This window comes from Bombina bombina, chromosome 6, assembly GCF_027579735.1.
Source record: "Bombina bombina isolate aBomBom1 chromosome 6, aBomBom1.pri, whole genome shotgun sequence".
Taxonomy (NCBI): Eukaryota; Metazoa; Chordata; class Amphibia; order Anura; family Bombinatoridae; genus Bombina; species Bombina bombina.
In genome coordinates, this window is record NC_069504.1 from 264,147,197 (window position 1) to 264,165,745 (window position 18,549).

An 18,549-nucleotide genomic window follows, 5' to 3' on the forward strand; every position below is an offset into this window, starting at 1 on the left:
GTAGAAACCTAAAATACAGGTAACTAAAAGTCTAGGCAAAAGAAAGCACAACTGTATATAATAAATAAGAGACTAGGGCGAATTCTTGAAATACAAATAGATTTAATAAAGTTACACTAAATAAGTGCATACATCCAAACATACAATCACATACATACAGGGATATAGAAGATGCATAAAGATGTCAGATGGGCCGTGCAGGGGACTGGTGCACCAGTATACAAAAAAGGCAAATGTTCATCACTTTGCATGTATAGGTAATATATAATTGTAATCCAAAGTATAGTGCGTGTCCTTAAAGATGCACGGACCAAGTGGATACAGTCTTACCCCTTCGTGTCTAAATGTACATAGTAGCGTGAGATCATCAGGAGTCAAGGGGAGCTTACCCTCGCCGCGTCTTTTTCACAGGCATGTGTAAAGTGCAAATAGATAACAGTTCATTAGAATACCTGTCTTTTTCACGCGGTTGCTCTACCCTGAATTGTAGCTCCTGAGACACTGAAATTTCCAGATGAGACAAGGGGTAGACCACAGTCAGGCAAAAGGTCCTCTGACAGAGTGCTGCAAACCGACGAGTCTTAAAGCTCGTTTCACTCCTTTCAATACAGCAGCATGGAGCTTCTTCCGGGTGCTGACGTCACGTCAGTGGCTGTGCTGATTTATAAGAATTTGGCCGCACTGGTAATGAATGTCATTGGTAGAGAAATCTGTCATTCAAAACGGCTTTGATACTTTGTAGCAACATTTTGCTTTTTTGTAGATCAGTACAGCAAAGGGTTATATACAAGGATACGTTTATGTTTAAACACTCATGCTTGCATACTTACATTCAATACATTGGAAGATTATATTATACATCTAATCTGTTATATTACTAGTGTGTGTGTATGTTCAGATTGCGTGAATAAGTCTATGTTTTTTTGTATTTTGTATTTTTTTTTGTATTTAGTATTGCAATTACGCCATTCATAATTTTTTAATTTTTGATACTACCAAAGACTATGTAGTTACACACAGAATGATGTGCACATATCCACAGAGGATTAAACTAAAAATGAAGCAAACTAATTTTTCATTGAGGCCATGAGGTGCTAAGGTATTTAGTTTATATATCCAAATCATCAGTTTTAGATTCATGAAATTGTGCATAGTGTCTTGCCACAGGGCTGTCAATATTGCATTGTTTAATATCGTCCCTATGTTCAGAAATTCGTGAGCGAAGTTCTCTAAAAGTTTTACCAACGTAAAAACTTTTACAGGAACAGTAAAGTAAATATATAACTCCTTTTGTGGAGCAATTAATGAAGGAGTTGATTTTATATATATGTCCTGTATTTGTATTAAAGGTTTTACTTCTCTGCATATATTGACAGCAGACACAGTGGCCACATGGAGTGCTGCCTACAATTTTCTGTGCATTTTGTTCCAACCAATTATAGGTTGGAACTTTATTGAATTCACTTTTAACCAACATGTCTTTTAGATTATTGCAACGCCTTGCAGTCATCTGTGGATAGTCTCCTACATATTGGTGAAGTGTTGTATCATTAGTTAGTAAATGCCAGTTTTTATTCAGAGTGTCTTTTACCTTACTCCAATGGGCATTATATTTAGTAATGAACCTGATCTTGTTTTCTTCATTTGTGTCATCTCTGTTCTTACATTTATATAACAGGTCTTTTCTTTGGTGTTGGGAGGCTCTATAAAGAGCTCTCTTAATGCACCTTTTGGAGTAGCCTCTATCATGGAATCGGGTCGCCATCTCTTTAGCTTGTTTTTTAAATGTTTTTTCATCAGAACATATTCTACGAAGCCGCAGAAATTGTCCGTAGGGGATGCCCTTTTTCAATGATGATGATGATGATCTCACGCTACTATGTACATTTAGACACAAAGGGGTAAGACTGTATCCACTTGGTCCATGCATCTTTAAGGACACGCACTATACTTTGGATTACAATTATATATTACCTATACATGCAAAGTGATGAACATTTGCCTTTTTTGTATACTGGTGCACCAGTCCCCTGCACGGCCCATCTGACATCTTTATGCATCTTCTATATCCCTGTATGTATGTGATTGTATGTTTGGATGTATGCACTTATTTAGTGTAACTTTATTAAATCTATTTGTATTTCAAGAATTCGCCCTAGTCTCTTATTTATTATATACAGTTGTGCTTTCTTTTGCCTAGACTTTTAGTTACCTGTATTTTAGGTTTCTACTCTCTTATTTACGTTGTTAGATGATAACTTTCCAAATTACTTCCATAAAAAAAAATGTGCACAGTCTTTTATATTTACAATTTTTGAGTCACCAGATCCTACTGAGCATGTGCAAGAATTCACAGACTATACGTATATGCATTTGTGATTGGCTGATTGCTATCACATGGTACAAGGGGAGTTGAAATATACATAACTTTGAAATTTGTTATAAAAAAAATCTACTACTCATTTGAAGTTCAGACTAAGTGCTATTGCATTGTCTTGTTATCTTGCATTTGTTGATTATGCAAATCTAATGAGTTGACTGGTCCTTAATGAATACATCTTGAGGTAAAAGTCCTTCCTTTTTTATAAAGAGATGATCATGTGATATTTTCTAGTCAGATTTCTACAGATATCCTGCATCACTTTCGAGAGATTCAGCATTTGTATATCACATCCCTTTAAAGGGACACTAAACCAAAAAAAAAAAAAAAAAAGTTATTTGCATTGGCAAAATCTATACATTTTACATCACGCTGTAATTTACATTCCATTTCAAGTAACTAGGCGTTTAGTAGATATCCGATTCGTAAAATCAAACTATTTCCAAACCCACCTCCGGCTATGCTTTTCTATCGCCCAATCCAAACCGATAACCCAGGTTATAAAAATGGCGGAGTATTGATGTGCGATGCGCATGCGCGATATGCTGAATCGTCATCCTTTACGTCACTCAAAGGACAGAAGCAGCGGCCCCATGTATGGATAGCAGAGCAGATGACAAAGGTTCTCAGAGCAGGTAAGAGAATCTCCCTACCAATAACTAGCATTTAGGGATGCACCAAAATGAGAATTCTGTACCGAAACCGAAATTCAGGATGCCCCTGGCCGAAAACCGAAATTATTTTTTTCTTTTTAGAACTACAGTGTGTGTGTGTAGCGGAGAGAGCTTGTAGGCGGGAAAGCTCCAACAAATGGACGTGGTCACTTGTACCGTAGGGCGTGATCTGCAGTGAAACTGGTGGAGCTCTACAAGGGAGAGCGTGGTTATAGCTAGACAACAATACGAGGTGGACATGCGTTTTTTTTTTGGGGTGTAGTTATCCGTGTGATAGGCGTGACTGCACCTGATCGTCTCTCATTGTATCTCCGCCTAGTTCCTGGTTTGGGTCTCACACTGACCCGTCAGATTATATGGCCGGAGCCCCAAATGGAGTCTGCCTGTCACCTATCACCAGGACCACCGGACTTAGCTATGACCTTACGTGCAAGGTGGTTATAGAAAGTTACTGTGCTTTTTTGTATACACTGCCTGGTGGGTGCTAATTTGTACCAACTGTGTACGAGCTTGGGGCTTATGCATATATAGTGTGTACACATATTTGCCTCAGGCAAATAGAATGTCTACGCACAAGAGGCTGATGTATGAGCACTGTATATAAGGCTTATACATATTCACTGTGTGTACTTAGGGCTGTGTCTGATAATATCAAGTGTTTATAAACATGTTACTTATCCTCCTTTGAAAACTGTATTCAGAACTTTGGATAGACATTTAACTCAATAGACCAGGGGAGGGCTGTACATTTTTAGCCATTTTGGTCCTCTTTGGGACGAAATTGGAATTGCACATATTCGGCGGCCCAAACTTTGGTGCATCGCTAGTATTATTCTTTATTTAGTTCTGTGTAACAGAATCAGATTTAACCTTTTTTTTTATTACCAATTATCAAAATAAAGTATAGTCCTAGAAAACTATTATTATATGCAAAAACAGTAAGTCAAGTAATGAACTCAAACAGCAGCTCTAAACTGGCATCAAATTTGAAATATGCTACACAATTATTTTATCGAAAATAAAGGCAAAACAAAAAACGAAAAGCGAATTAACCAAAAATGTCATTTTCGGCCGAAACTTTTCTGCGGCCGAAATTTTGGTGCATCCCTACTAGCATTAATTCCATATTACCATAATTTTTTCTATGGGTAATTCAGGTATTATATGCACAATATCGCCATCTGATTGGAAATTGATTCTTATCGTGCACGGCCTATATTAGAGGGTGGGGATTGACGACATCATCGATGAAAACTAAGGTTTAATTTTTTTATGCCAGGAAACATTGTTGGAGTTTAAAAGAAGGTAATTTATGATAAACATAAATTATCAGAAACACTTTTAATAGCTACACCAACACACACCATAGCAATCAATATATATTAGCATGTATTGAGTAAGATAACAGGTGCTTACACAATGATTGTTTACACACAGCACCTTCTATGTAAAAATTGAATATGGTAGTTATTGGTATACGGATGGTACAAGAAACAGAGAATTTTCTTTCTATTCTGTTTTGCAATCCGTTTCAGTTTATTTTTTGCAGTTCACATATATAAGAATACTAATATGCCCCCCTTTATAAACAGAAAGTGTACGGCATATACAGAGAACAGTGTATTAGCAATGCTGCTGGTGGGAGCGATAGGATTGGTCTAAAGGGGTCATGTGATACTGTGACAATCTAGGAAGTAGCAGCATATCCACACATTGTAATTGTAGTAAAGCAGTGTAACTAAATTCTGGTGCACATCTACCTTCAGTCCCTTCAATAAGAAATAAGGAACTATGGATCATAAAGTTATTTGTAGACCATCACAAACAAAAGTTAAGAATAAGGAGCTTGCGATTACAATCACAGGTAACACACTCACACGTTTATAAACAGGAAGGGGAGAGTCAGTGATATGTAGGATTATATCTTCACAAACAAAATTACTTGTTGCTTTTTTACACAAGCAACATAATAATAAGCAGCCTGTTTAAGATTGATCTGGGAGATAAAGACTGTATTTGCTTATTAACTGATATTGAAGATACAAAGGGAGTCATGTTTGTACATATATTTTATTAATATGTATGACACCATTTATGTCTAAAAAATTTTTTTTTACTTTTTTTGTGAAAACATATTATAATGATATGTATTGAAGATACAAAGGGAGTCACGTTTGCATATACATTTTATTAATATGTATAACACCATTTGTGTCTAACAAAAAACGTTTTGTGTGTGTGTGAAAACATGAACAAATTATCTATATATATATATATATATATATATATATATATATATATATATATATATATATATATATATATATATATATGTGTGTGTGTGTGTGTGTGTGTGTTTTTAATATGTAGGGTTCTTTTTGGGAAAACATGAACAAACTAACTTTGATTATTGCATTACCACTTACACGTGTGTCATACATGCCCATAATGGGTGGAGAGATCTGTTTGTTAGTTCATTGATTTTCAATAGGTTTAGCATTGAACCATGCAAGGTGCTAGATGCCTGATGAAATTGCAGTTGCCGAGAAACGCGTTGCAGATGGGGGGTAAAACTTGGACACCCCTATTTTAACTCAATGCTTTGGTTTTTAATGTGTTGTTTTTAAATAAACAATTTTTTAAACTTAAGCAGAGTTCTAGCACCTTTGTTTTTCCCATTTGAATGCTACACAGAGTTGAGCTTCATATCCTTGGATCTTTCTTGTGATTCAACTGTCTGAGCAGCACCTGGAAAGAGGGTGAGCTGTACACCCTGAGATATCAGCACGTCACTACCAGCACATTGGTGTGCTATTGCCAAATGTGAGTACCCATTTTTGGATTTTTGTTGCATCATCTCATGCTCAGTTTTGGTTGATCTGGACATGAGGCGCCCCTCTGATTTGTGTTTTACTTCATTTATGATAAATAAATGTTTGTAATATGTCATTTGTGGTCCTGGTGTGAACAGAAAGCTAAAGTTTTTGTATCCTAAGTGTACTTAGCATTGTCCCCTCCATTTTCTTATTCTGGCTATTTTTAAACCCACTGGACCTTTCACTTTCAGACCCACTATCTATCTATGAACTCATAACATCTCTTATAACAGGGCTTGATATATTTGTTCAAAATCTAGGTGCCAGCCCATTAATTTATGAGCCCTAAACATTTGGCCATCCCTATGATTGTTATTGTTTGTAGGAGGGCTGCTGCCCCCAATATGTCCTCCATGTTACCGAATCTCCAGTCAGCATCACACTTGCACAAGAAAACCGGTGACTAACTTCCGCCCCCTTGTTGTACCATTAGTAAAGAGACTTTGTAGGAGGTATTAAATAAACTAGATGCCGGAACACTGTATAAAAAGGCTGGGTTTTCTACCCAAATGGTGGTAAACTCTGCTTCCATTCTGGATCTGATAAAAAAAAATATGGAAAGTTTACCATAATTTTAAGTATAAACCACTGCTTTCATGTCCCTTTTAACTACTCAAACACAAGCAAAATAATGACTAATCCTCTTCCCTAGCGTAAACCCAATATCATAGCAACGTGTCAGCTACTGTTAACTTTTATGAGATTTCAGTTTCTTTAGTATTGAAAGAGAAGATAAAAATAATGTTTTGCTGTGAATGTTGATGCATTATGATTAAACAAGAAAACAGCATGCAAGAATATCAAAGTGTGAGTCTATCTTCGTCAAAGATTTTGCAGACAAGAGTCTAATTTATGTTTATATTATCCAAGCTGAGAAAAAAAAAATATCCATGTGAACATACAAGTCATGGTCTAAAAGTTCTATTTTAGTTATTCTGCCTGAATGTATACAGATGCACCATATTATGAACTATATTTATGGGCTGGCTCCAAGATTGTTAACAAATCTGTCAGAACTAGTTTTAAAATGTCCTCTTTTTAAATGTACAACAAAAATGGACTTTTGTGACATGAAACACTTTTGTGATTGCAACGTAACATGGTTTATCCCCTTAGTATATATCATGACATGCAAGAAACCTACAACAAAGTGTGAAAAAGAAGATTACAAACATTAAAGTAAAAAGAAGGGGTTATCCATATATAAATAAGGGTCTTTCAGTAAACTGTATTTGTGTAACTTTGATCTGCATATAGGGATTCCCATGAGCATCTGTGCAAATAAATGCACATTTATTCACAAGTGTTCATTATTACCACAGTAATGACATGGCTATTAAAACTTATAGAAGGGCTTTATTTTTGAGAGAGTGTTATTTGCTTTAAAACAAGGGGTCTTGGGGGAGTCTATGCCTTTTTTTGATGGCCTGTTAGAGGGGTATTAAAATGTTGTGCTTAAACACGTGTGTACTTTTATTTTTTTATTCAAACGGTGGGTCTTGGAGGTTTCAGGCAGAGACTGAGGGATTTGAACATTAACCCCTCCATCCATCGTTCTTAAAGTGAATGTAAAGTTTGATGCTAAAGTCCCGGTTTTTAAAAATTTGATTAAAAACAGGGGCACTTTAATTCATCAAAATTTACATTTCACTTGTGTTGTGAATAAATACTTACCTTTTAATCTTGACAGTCGCTCCAGCTTCCTCCGCCCGTTGCAAAGCCTCTTCCTGGGTCTAAAATGAGGAATCCAGCTTTCTCCAATCACGGCGTTGAATCAGACACTGATTCCCCGGGGGGGGGGGGGAAGCTGTGATGGGAGGATGACCCATCCATCATTTCTGACGTCAGAAATGGCTTGCGACGACCGGGGGAAGCTGGAGCGGCTGTAAAGTTTAAAAGGTAAGTATTTTTTCACAATGAGTGAAATGGAAATTTTGATGAATTAAAGTGCCCCTGTTTTTAATCGAATTTATAAAAACCGGGCACTTTTGCATCAAAACTTACATTCACTTTAAGCCTTTTTCTCAAAGCTGACACTTCCGGGTTTACGGGGCTTGGTGATGTCACGGCAATGCAGGATTCCCCGGAAAAATGCTGAGCCCTAGACCAACAAGGATTAGGTAAGAGTGTAAGGGGCTGCGATTAGCTCCGAAAGCACCACACCACCACCCGCATGACGACATATGGTCATCTGCGGTAAGTACATTGTGGGGACGATGACCACGTGTCACTATAGACACTGAACCCAATTTTTTCTTTCGCGATTCAGATAGAGCATGCCATTTTAAGTAACTTTCCAATTTACTCCTATTATCAATTTTTCTTTGTTCTCTTGCTATCTTTATTTAAAAGCTAAGGCATCTAAGCTAAGGAGTCAGCCTTTTTTGGTTGGTGAATTTATCCACCAATCAGCAAGAACAACTCAGGTTGTTCAGCAAATATGGGCCAGCATCTAAACTTACATTCTTGCTTTTCAAATAAAGATACCAAGAGAATAATGAAAATTTGATAATAGGAGTAAATTAGAAAGTTGCTTAAAATTGCATGCTCTATCTGAATCACAAAAGAAAAAATTAGGGGTCAGTGTCCCTTTAAGTTACAGGGTTAATTATTTGTAGGTAAAATGTATAATTGGGAACACATTAAAGGAGAGAAGAAAAGAAAAATCACAGTGCACTGTTCCTTTAAAGGGATATTAAAATGTGCTCTTTTGGTAAAAACACATATGTTAAAGTGAAAGTCAACCATAGCGTTTTTGAAATGCTAGGGTTGACTGTTGAAACAAATAAAGGGCACTTTCATTCATGAAGTATAAGATACTTCATGCAGAAAGTGACTTTATTAATTTCAACCGATCGCCGTTCTTAGTAAATAACCGTGCAGTAAATCCAGTTTGGCACCCATGAGAGCCGGATTTACCGCACGGCTATTTACTAAGAGGTGAGAACGTCACCTTAGCAAAATATTTTTTTGCCGTGGGCTGCCGTAGCAGCTAAGAACGGCGATCAGTTGAAATGAAAAAAAGTCACTTTCTGCATGAAGTATCTTATACTTCATGAATGAAAGTGCCCTTTATTTGTTTCAACAGTCAACCCTAGCATTTCAAAAACGCTATGGTTGACTTTCACTTTAAATCAAAGTAAACACAAAAAGGAACAGATTGAGTAACAAAAAAAAAAAAACTTATTTGATTTCTTGAAAATTTAGCACTGAGAAATGATCTTTGTAGCTCTGCCCCCAGTGTGATAAGAGTGGAGAATTTTGAAAACTTTTACGGTCATTTCTGGGCATGAGCAAATCTGACTTTGTTATCTAGTCTATTCAGTAGCCTAAAAGTTTTAGAACATCAGGCTAAGATAAAACTTCCTGCAAAGGCCTCCTCCTTGTAGGGCTCTGACAGGAAGTAAAAGACACTGCACAAGTGTAGTGTAAAAAATAAAAGGTAAAATCTATTTAAATAGATGAATAGTACAAATTGCAATGCTTTCTATTAAAGGGACAGTCAAGTCTAAAAAAAACTTTCATGATTGAAATATGGAATGTAATTTTAAACAACTTTCCAATTTACTTTTATCACCAATTTTGCTTTGTTCTCTTGGTATTCTTAGTTGAAAGCAAAACCTAGGAGGTTCATATGTTAATTTCTTAGACTTTGAAGACTGCCTCTAATCTGAATGCATTTTGACCACTAGAAGGCATTAGTTCATGTGTTTCATATATATAACATTGAGCTCATGCACGTGAAGTTACCCTGGAGTGAGCACTGATTGGCTAAAATGCAAGTCTGTCAAAAGAACTGAAATAAGGGGGCAGTTTGCAGAGGCTTAGATACAAGGTAGTTACAGAGGTAAAAAGTGTAGAAGTTATACAACAGTGTTGGTTATGCAAAACTGGGGAATGGGTAATAAAGGGATTATCTTTCTTTCTAAAACAAAAAAAATATCTGGTGTTGATTGTCCCTTTAAGTATAAGCAACTGCTCAGTGATTTTTTAATACAACAATGAAACTGACAGTTTAAGAGGTTGATTTATCAAGCAGCAGCGGACAGGGACACATATACGCGTCCCTGTCCACCGCAGCTCGCCTCTGGCTGGCTGAATTCCACTGGCGGAATTCAGCATTGCAAATGAGCGCTATTTTGCACTTGTGTGCAATCCCGCCCCCTGCCCACGCACAGCCAATCACGCGTGGGCAGGTCTTATCGGACAAGACCGGGGAAATTGAAATTTGCCACCAAAGAGGTCTGATGACCGCTGCTGGTGAAATACGGCGTGCAGGCGTAAGCCTGCCGAAGAGGTTGATAAATCCACCTCTAAAAGGGACAGTACACTCCAATTTTGATATAACTGGATGTAATAAACACTACTATGAAGAAGAATATGCACAATACAGATATAAAAATCCAGTATAAAACCTTTTAAAAACTTACTTAGAAGCCCCCAGTTAAGCACTGTTGATGAGGAAAGGCTGGTACACACATTGAAAGGGGCTGAAAAAGTAGTAAGAGCAAATTCTCCCCCCCCCCCCCTGCATATGAAAAGACCTATTACACAAACAGGAGCAAGCAGAAATCTGTAGACTTAAGTCTACATCTGATAATTCGGGGCTTGGTTAGGAGTCTGAAAATCAGCACAGTGTTATTAAAAATTAAGCAAAACTATACATTGTTATAAAACACTCCCAGATGGGCTATATTAATGGATTATCTACAAAATGTTTAATCAAAGAAAAATCTAGTGTACAATGTCCCTTTAACAACGTTTTAAATAACCCCAGTCATGTTTTACTGAATGTGTCAGTTTCCTGACTCCTACAAATCCTGCTTTGATTTATTTATGAACTACTGTTGTATAAAAATGGATACTGAAAGAACCATGTCCCAACATAAAGGACCATGTAATGTAACAAGAGTTATTTAAATGTAATCATCCAGCTTCATGTACATGAAACATGAGGAATTATGAATTTTGAAGCATTGCTACAGCATTCTCCGATGTTTCAATGGGAAATGGCTGCTTCACACTGTTGCCCAAAGAACATAGCATATTTTCTTGATATCCTTTATTGAAAGAGCAGCAATGCACTACTGGCGGTTAGCTGAAACTGGTAAGCCAATTAAATAAGGTATATATGAGCAGCCACCAATCAGCATCAAGCTTCCAACCCGAGCCTACCTAGCTATGCTTTTCAACAAAGGATGCCAAGAGAATTAAAGGGACACTGAACCCAAATTTTTTCTTCCGTGAATCAGATAGAGCATGCAATTTTAAGTAACTTTCTAATTTACTCCTATTACGAATTTTCATTCTCTTGCTATCTTTATTTGAAAAAGGAGGCATCTAAGCTTTTTTTTTTGGTTCAGCACTCTGGACAGCATGTTTTTACTGGTGGATGAATTTATCCACCAATCAGCAAGGACAACCCAGGTTGTTCACCATAAATGGGCCGGCATATAAACTTACATTCTTGCATTTCAAATAAAGATACCAAGAGAATAAAGAAAATTTGATAATAGGAGTAAATTATAAGTTGCTTAAAATGTCATGCTCTATCTGAATCACGAAAGAAAAAATTTGGGTTCAGTGTCGCTTTAAGCAAATTAGATTTTAAAAGTTGTTAAAAATTGTATGCTCTGAATCATGAAATACATTTTTTGGGTTTCATGTCCCTTTAACAAGAAAAAAAAATTGTAAAATGAAAAGGTTGATGATGAAAAACAAGTTTTCTATAGCTTATGGAAACATATGTAATACATAAAATCCTCCTAAAGGGATATAAAAGAGTAATAATAAAATGATCTTGTCTGCTATAATAATATTTTCTTATTTTACAACTGCTTTCGTATAACTGTGCAAATTTAATACACATAATGAAAGAGCTATGAACTGACAACTAACAGTGTGAACACGGTCACTGAGCCAATTAAAGGTGGCATATGTGAATAGCCAATCACTGATCATTGATGATCCACAGCTGACTGTGGATAAAGGGACAGTAAACATTTAAAATAATGATATATATTTCTGCACATAGTGCAGAATCATATAGCATTGTCTTAGCGGCACCTTTATACATCGAAAGCATTTCCTGATTTTTTTATCCCAAAGTTGGACTCTGCTTAAGGTTCTACTGAGCGAGACTTGCTTTTCAAACGGGCTTCGTGGGCGTGCTGTCTAGTCATAGCCCGCCCGATCGCACCATTGAAGTGAATGCAGCTTGCTCCCGCTCTGATCTGGTAGCAGGAGGAGCAAGCTACATCCACTTCAATGGCGCGATTGGATGGGCTGTGACTAGACAGCGTGCCCACAAAGCGCATCTGAAAAACAAGACTCGCTCAGTAGAACCTTTAGCGGAGTCCAACTTTGGTATAAAAAAATATCAGGAAATGCTTTAGATGTATAAAGGAGCCACTAAGATAATGCTATGTAAATATGCACTATATTTTATTATTGTTTCTATATATCCCTTTAAATGTTTAGGAATTGAGCACCATTTTAACCCTTTCGTGACAGGGTTAAAGTGCCTACATCGGAACAACTGTTCCGATGTAGACAAATTGAAACTACGCGATCGTGCATACGATCGCGAGATTTCAATTATTGGATCGCATCTGGGGGGCGTCCCTACAATCCTAGGAACGCCCTCCAGACCGCGATTAAATCCCTGAAGCACAGAAGGCTTCAGGACAGCCGTTAGTTATGACGTTCCATTCCGTCATAACGGCTTTAAAGCCCAGTCTAATTATGACGGAATGGAACGGCATAACGGCTTTAAAAGGTTAAGGGACACGTTTAACACATTTCAAAGTTATGTCTATTTCCACTCCTCCTGTATCATGTGACAGCTATCAGCCAATCACAAATTCATATATGTATATTCAGTGAATTCTTGCACATGCTCAGGAGCTAGTGACTCAAAAAGTGTAAATATATAAAGACTGTGCACATATTTTTTATGGAAGTAAATTGGAAAGTTGCTCAAAATTGCATGCTCTATCTGAATCATGAAAGGTTCATTTTAACTTGAGTGTCCAAAGGTAGACGTATAAAGACATTTTAAGTTAACTGCATGTAATAGACACTACTGTAAAGAATAATATGCACAGATACGGATATAAAAATCCAGCATAAAACTTACTTAGAAGCACCCAATATAGCACTTGATGAGGTTAGGCTGGGACACATACATGTATGGGCTGAGAGCAGAACCTCCCCTGCATATGAAAAGACCCATTATACAAACAGAAGAAATCTGATGTCAGTATACATCAGTATACGTCTACAACTTTGGGGCTTGGTTAGGAGTCTGAAAATCAGCACAGTGTTATTTAAAAATAAGCAAAACTATACATTGTTACAAAAACTACCCCAGATGTGCAATTTAAATGGTTTATCTACAAAACAGTTATGCAAAGAAAAATCTAGTGTACAATGTCCCGTTAAATTATAAGCCTTCCTTGCTTCAGTTCTACGATAAGCTATCAGTAGTTACCACATTTCCACCCTGTGACAGCACAGATACAGATAAGTGAAATCTGACCTTAAACTACATTGTACAGTGATTAGAATTTTTGAATACTTTTTACTATACAGCTGCAATATTTCATGGTTTTATACAATACTGTACAATGACCTGTTAAAGGGACAGGAAACCCGAAAATTTTCTTTCATGATTTGGATAGAACATACAATTTTAAACAACTTTCCAATTTACTTCCAATTATCAAATGTGTTTAATTCTATTGTTATCCTTTGCTGAAGGAAGAGCATTGTACTACTGGCAGCTAGTTGAACACATTAGCACAACATCACAAGACAAATGTGTGCAGGCACCAATTAGCAGCTAGCTCACACTGGTGTAGGATATGTGCATATTATTTTTGAAGAAGGGATACCAAGAGAACGATGTACATTTGAAAATAGAATTGAAATTGAAAGTGCCTTAAAATTACATGCTCTATCTGAATCTGACTTTCCTATCCCTTTAATACTCAATTGAATACATATTTGCACTATTATGATCCCAACAAAGTTTTTGGCCCTTGTAAGTAATATCAGTAGATACTTCATAATACAGTTTTTAAATGTTATTCTGAAAATACAAAATTAACTTATTTACATTCAAATAGTTTTTGACAAATCTGATTAAAGGACAATTAAATTTAGTAGCATTCCTTAATTAACATTTCTAATGAAAAGATAATGTAATAACAGACATTTGGAAGTTTAAACACACAATAGATTTCAGACAAACTGCAAAGTTTCCTGTCATTTCTCTGTGCCCTGTATCATGTGACAGCCATCAACCAATCACAGATATATTTAGGGATCGATTCATTAAGCTGCAGCAGCAGCTTTGGAGACACTGCGGTGATGCTGCAATTTAAAAGTCAACCCTAGCGTTTCACAAACACTAGGATTGACTATTGAAACAAATAAATTTTAATTCATGAAGTATAAAATACTTCCTGCAGAAAACTCCTTTATCTGTTGCTGTTTTGCTTGAAAGGTGTTGTTTTCACCTCTTAGCAAATAACAGTGTGGAAAATCTGGCTTCCAAGGGCGCCAAGCCGGATTTACCACACGGCTATTGGCTAAGAGGTGAAAACGTCACCTTTCAAACAAAACAGCGATCTGCCGTTGGCTGCCATAGCAGCTCAGATCGGCGATCACTTGAAACAAATAAAGGAGCTTTCTGCATTATTTGTTTCAATAGTCAATCCTAGCGTTTCACATTGACTTTCACTTTAAAGTGAATGTAAAGTTTGCGGAATGAGTGCCCGGTTTTTAAAAACTCTATTAATAACAGGGGCACTTTAATTCATCAAACTTTACATTTCACTTGTTTTGTTAAAATACTTACCTTTTAATCTTGAAAGCCGCTCCAGCGCTTCCCCCGCCTGTCGCAAGCCTCTTCATATGTCAAAGTGACGAGCGGCAGGAGGAGGAAATCGCTGGAGCGGCTTTCAAGATTAAAAGGTAAGTATTTTAACAAAACGAATGAAACGTAAAGTTTGATGAATGATAGTGTCCCTATGTTTAATAGGGTTTTTAAAAACAGGGCACTCATTCCGCAAACTTTACATTCACTTTAAGACCGATGATTCCTACACCCTGCAGCACCTCAGAAGTGGAGTGAAATCATCCTATACAATTTTGTCCTGGTTGATTGACAGGCTGCGCAAGAGCAAGGGGTGGAGCTGCACAATCAGTTAATTGCACAATAATGAATGCAGACGCACGACAGGTTACCTACAAGTAATTTGGATAAATAGAGTCCATACTGCACACTATTGCACATGCTCAGTAGGAGCTGGTGCATAAAAATGTGTGCCCATAAAACGACTGTACAGTTTGATAAAGTAAATTGGAAAGTTGTTCTTGTTTTGTTTTTTAATGGCATGCTGTATTTGAATCAAGGTTCGATTAAGACTCGTAAATGCACATTTTAAATTTTGATCTAACCATTTAAATAAGGCAATTCCTGGAAAGAGGGGGGGGGGAAGACAAAAGAATTGACAAATTGTATTCCCATGATGGGGATGTCAAGAAGAAAGTAACAGATATAAAGTATATACTTTAACCATAACGAATGCAACAAGTTATTGCGGACAACTTTGAAAGAAAATAAAAAAAAATGATGTGTGGTTAAAGGGACATGAAAACCATTCTTTTCTTTCATGATTCAGATAGAGAATACCATTTTAAACTGCATTCCAACTTCTATTATTTACTTTGCTTCAAACTTTAGATATTCTTTGCTGAAGAAATAGCAGTGCACATGGGTGAGCCAATAACACTAGGCATCTATGTGCAACCACCAATCAGCAGCTACATTGCCTACTAAGATAAGCTTTCAACAAAGGATATCAAGAGAATGAAGCAAATTAGATAAAGTAAATTTGAAAGTTGTTTAACATTGCATGCTCTTTCTAAATCATGAAAGATAAAATGTGGGTTTCATGTCCCTTTAAATGTTAGATTTGTACATTAAAAAGGTGTTTTATATTTTTCAGATTATATATATTATTTTTTTTACAACAGTAATGTTGAGAAGACAGAAGCAAGCATTTTGCACATGGTCTAGACAACCCTGTAGGGGGTAGTAGATTGTGACAAAGATATCAAGGTAACGGATCTCAAACAAACCACTGAAAATTGCAGCTCATTGCAAAGAACTCCTAGGTTGTCGTTGCTGAAAAAATAATTTCTTGCAAGCATAATCTAATAATCTTTTAATTATGCTGCAGTGTGAAGAATAGAATGCCACGGGCAACATAATCAGTATTAATAGACCAGTGAAACAAATAATATGTAAAGCCTTGAGCAAACTCTGTTTTGGAAGGGAAAAAAAAGGTAAGGAAAAAAAATAAAAAAATAAATAAAGACACCTCATCCTCTTCAATACAATCTGGCATTAATTAGCCTCTCTAGTTGTGTGCTTGCCAGCACTGCTGAGCTATCCCTAAAGTAACACTTTCCTTGCTGATATCTGAAACAAACAGAGCTTGTTATGTGAATTTTATAGTGCATGAGAGTTAACTACACGTACTCAAACACAGCATGAATTGAAGTCAGTGGAACATTTCTCAACAATGGTTCACATTTACAAGACACACTAGTCTTCCTTCCCTTTGCAAAACGTAGAGGGGAGCTGCTTTTTTAAAAAAAAAAAAAACATCCCTTTATTGGTATTTAGGTGGGGCTTGCTGTAATTCAGAATTATATCCAATACATTTAATAGCAAACTGACAATATGCTCCAGTTGTCACTAGATATACAGTAAATGGCAGAAAACCTATACATACATCTAAAAGGAAATAGATTTTTAGAAGCCAGGGTGGAGTTGTGTAAATACATACATATTAATAACAGCCTACATAGAGCTCATATGTTAAAGATGTTTCATATATTAAATTAAAACCATCACCTTAAAATCACCACTCTGCTATATAAAGTGATTGAATGTTGTATGTCAACCAGACTCAAGATACTTTTTAAATGTAACATGATATTTACTCAAGTGGTCTCATATAAAGGTGTGGCACTCACTATCTTAGCTAGTTTTTACTCTAATCAGTATTTACAAAGTGACAGCAGTATGAGCAAGTCAAGGGTTATATGGCATTTCAGGGAACAGCAACAAGAGAGCTGGGTGCATAGATGAGGAGGAAGCATTATCCACCCTTGGTTAAAACTGAACCCACACTATTTATTCAGTATCTCAATCAAGCCAACATAACCCTGTCAGTCTTGTACACCTTGGTTTAGTAACACTATGATGCATAAAAACACTGCAAATCAAAATTGCTTAACAACTTTGTAATGCAAGTATGAAAGTAGTTTGCAGGTTTTTGTGAACTGAAATGTTGCTTGACACTAGGCAATTAACAAAAAAAGAGAGATGCTCAACATGAAACTGCTGTATAGATTGTTCTGTTGGGACAGTGTCACCTAACATGTATTCTGTTATCAGTATACTTGTGCTTTTTACAAAGTCAAACTCTTCAGAAGTATGTCACCCTAATCTCATCAGTCCAGCCCCTGGCAGCAATCACTGTGTAGGTGCTGGCACAGAGGGGGCTTGCAGTGTGTGTATAGAGGAGTGTCATATGGCACACTGCTGATGACTTGTAACTATGCAATTACCCTCAAGCGGTGTTGTGTGCTCACTTCATATCTGCTCAGTGTCACCGCTGCCTGTACGCCCAGAGGGTGATGTTTAACCACTTTATATCAGTATATATAGGTTGACCTTCCTTTTATTGAATGGATCCTATGCTGCTATACCCAGGGGCATGAATGGTTCGTCTAAATCAAGTTTCCGCCATGATCCAGTCATCTCCCCGCACCCTGCCGGCCTCAGTACCATTGGTGCTTAGTCCAGGCCCCTTGTCCCCAGCTTGCGATCACCTCCCCGGCTTGAGAGCCCCCCATGCAGTCAAGCCAAACACTCACCCCGCTGTCCTCCCTCTCCAGAATGGGCCCCGGCACTGCCTGGGTTCCCCGCCGCCGCCCGCTTGTCCTCCTCTTCTGCTCCGGGACACACAGCGCCACCAAACCCAGCCTGGGTGAGGCTCCAGCTCTCACCGTGACGTCACCACGCCGGCCTCGTGCGCGTCCCCGTGAAGCCTGAGTTGAAAGACTGACCTGTCCCTTCCTGACGCATGCACTTGCAGCGCGTGAGACCGTGTTCCTAGGTTACCAAAAGGAGCATTGCGCGTTCACGTCTGTCTGTCAGGATAGGCTACAACAATTTTAATGCACTGACGTTTTAATTTTCGCGACCAAATTCCAGAGATGCATGGAGGAGTTATGCACCCCTCTCTACGTCCAAGGATAATTCATTTGTAATAATATTAATAAAATACAGGGTTTAGAGTGCAAGAAAATATTACCCTTTAACATTTGCTTAATCCTCAAAATGTGTTACCTCTACTGACCCCATCATGATGCCCTAGGCACAGGCCTATCTCCCATAAGACAAAATACGCCCCTCCTTCCAGAATTATGTAGGGTGGGTTGTTTTTGGTACTAGTAGGTTTCCCAATGCCTATGACATCAAAAAATGTTCTGCATGTTAGCCGAAGTGTTAACCCCTTTATTTTGAGATAAAGCA

General features: G+C 37.3%; 1 protein-coding gene across 1 annotated transcript in view; it reads right to left on the reverse strand.

The window, feature by feature from the left end:
- The window catches only part of RAP1B (RAP1B, member of RAS oncogene family), a 355,352-nt gene extending 337,311 nt beyond the window's left edge, over positions 1–18,041 (reverse strand). The window contains exon 1 of the mRNA XM_053716828.1: positions 17,889–18,041. The gene's annotated coding sequence lies outside the window, so the exon portion shown is untranslated. The remainder of the gene's footprint in view (positions 1–17,888) is intronic.
- Positions 18,042–18,549: the final 508 nt, after the last annotated feature.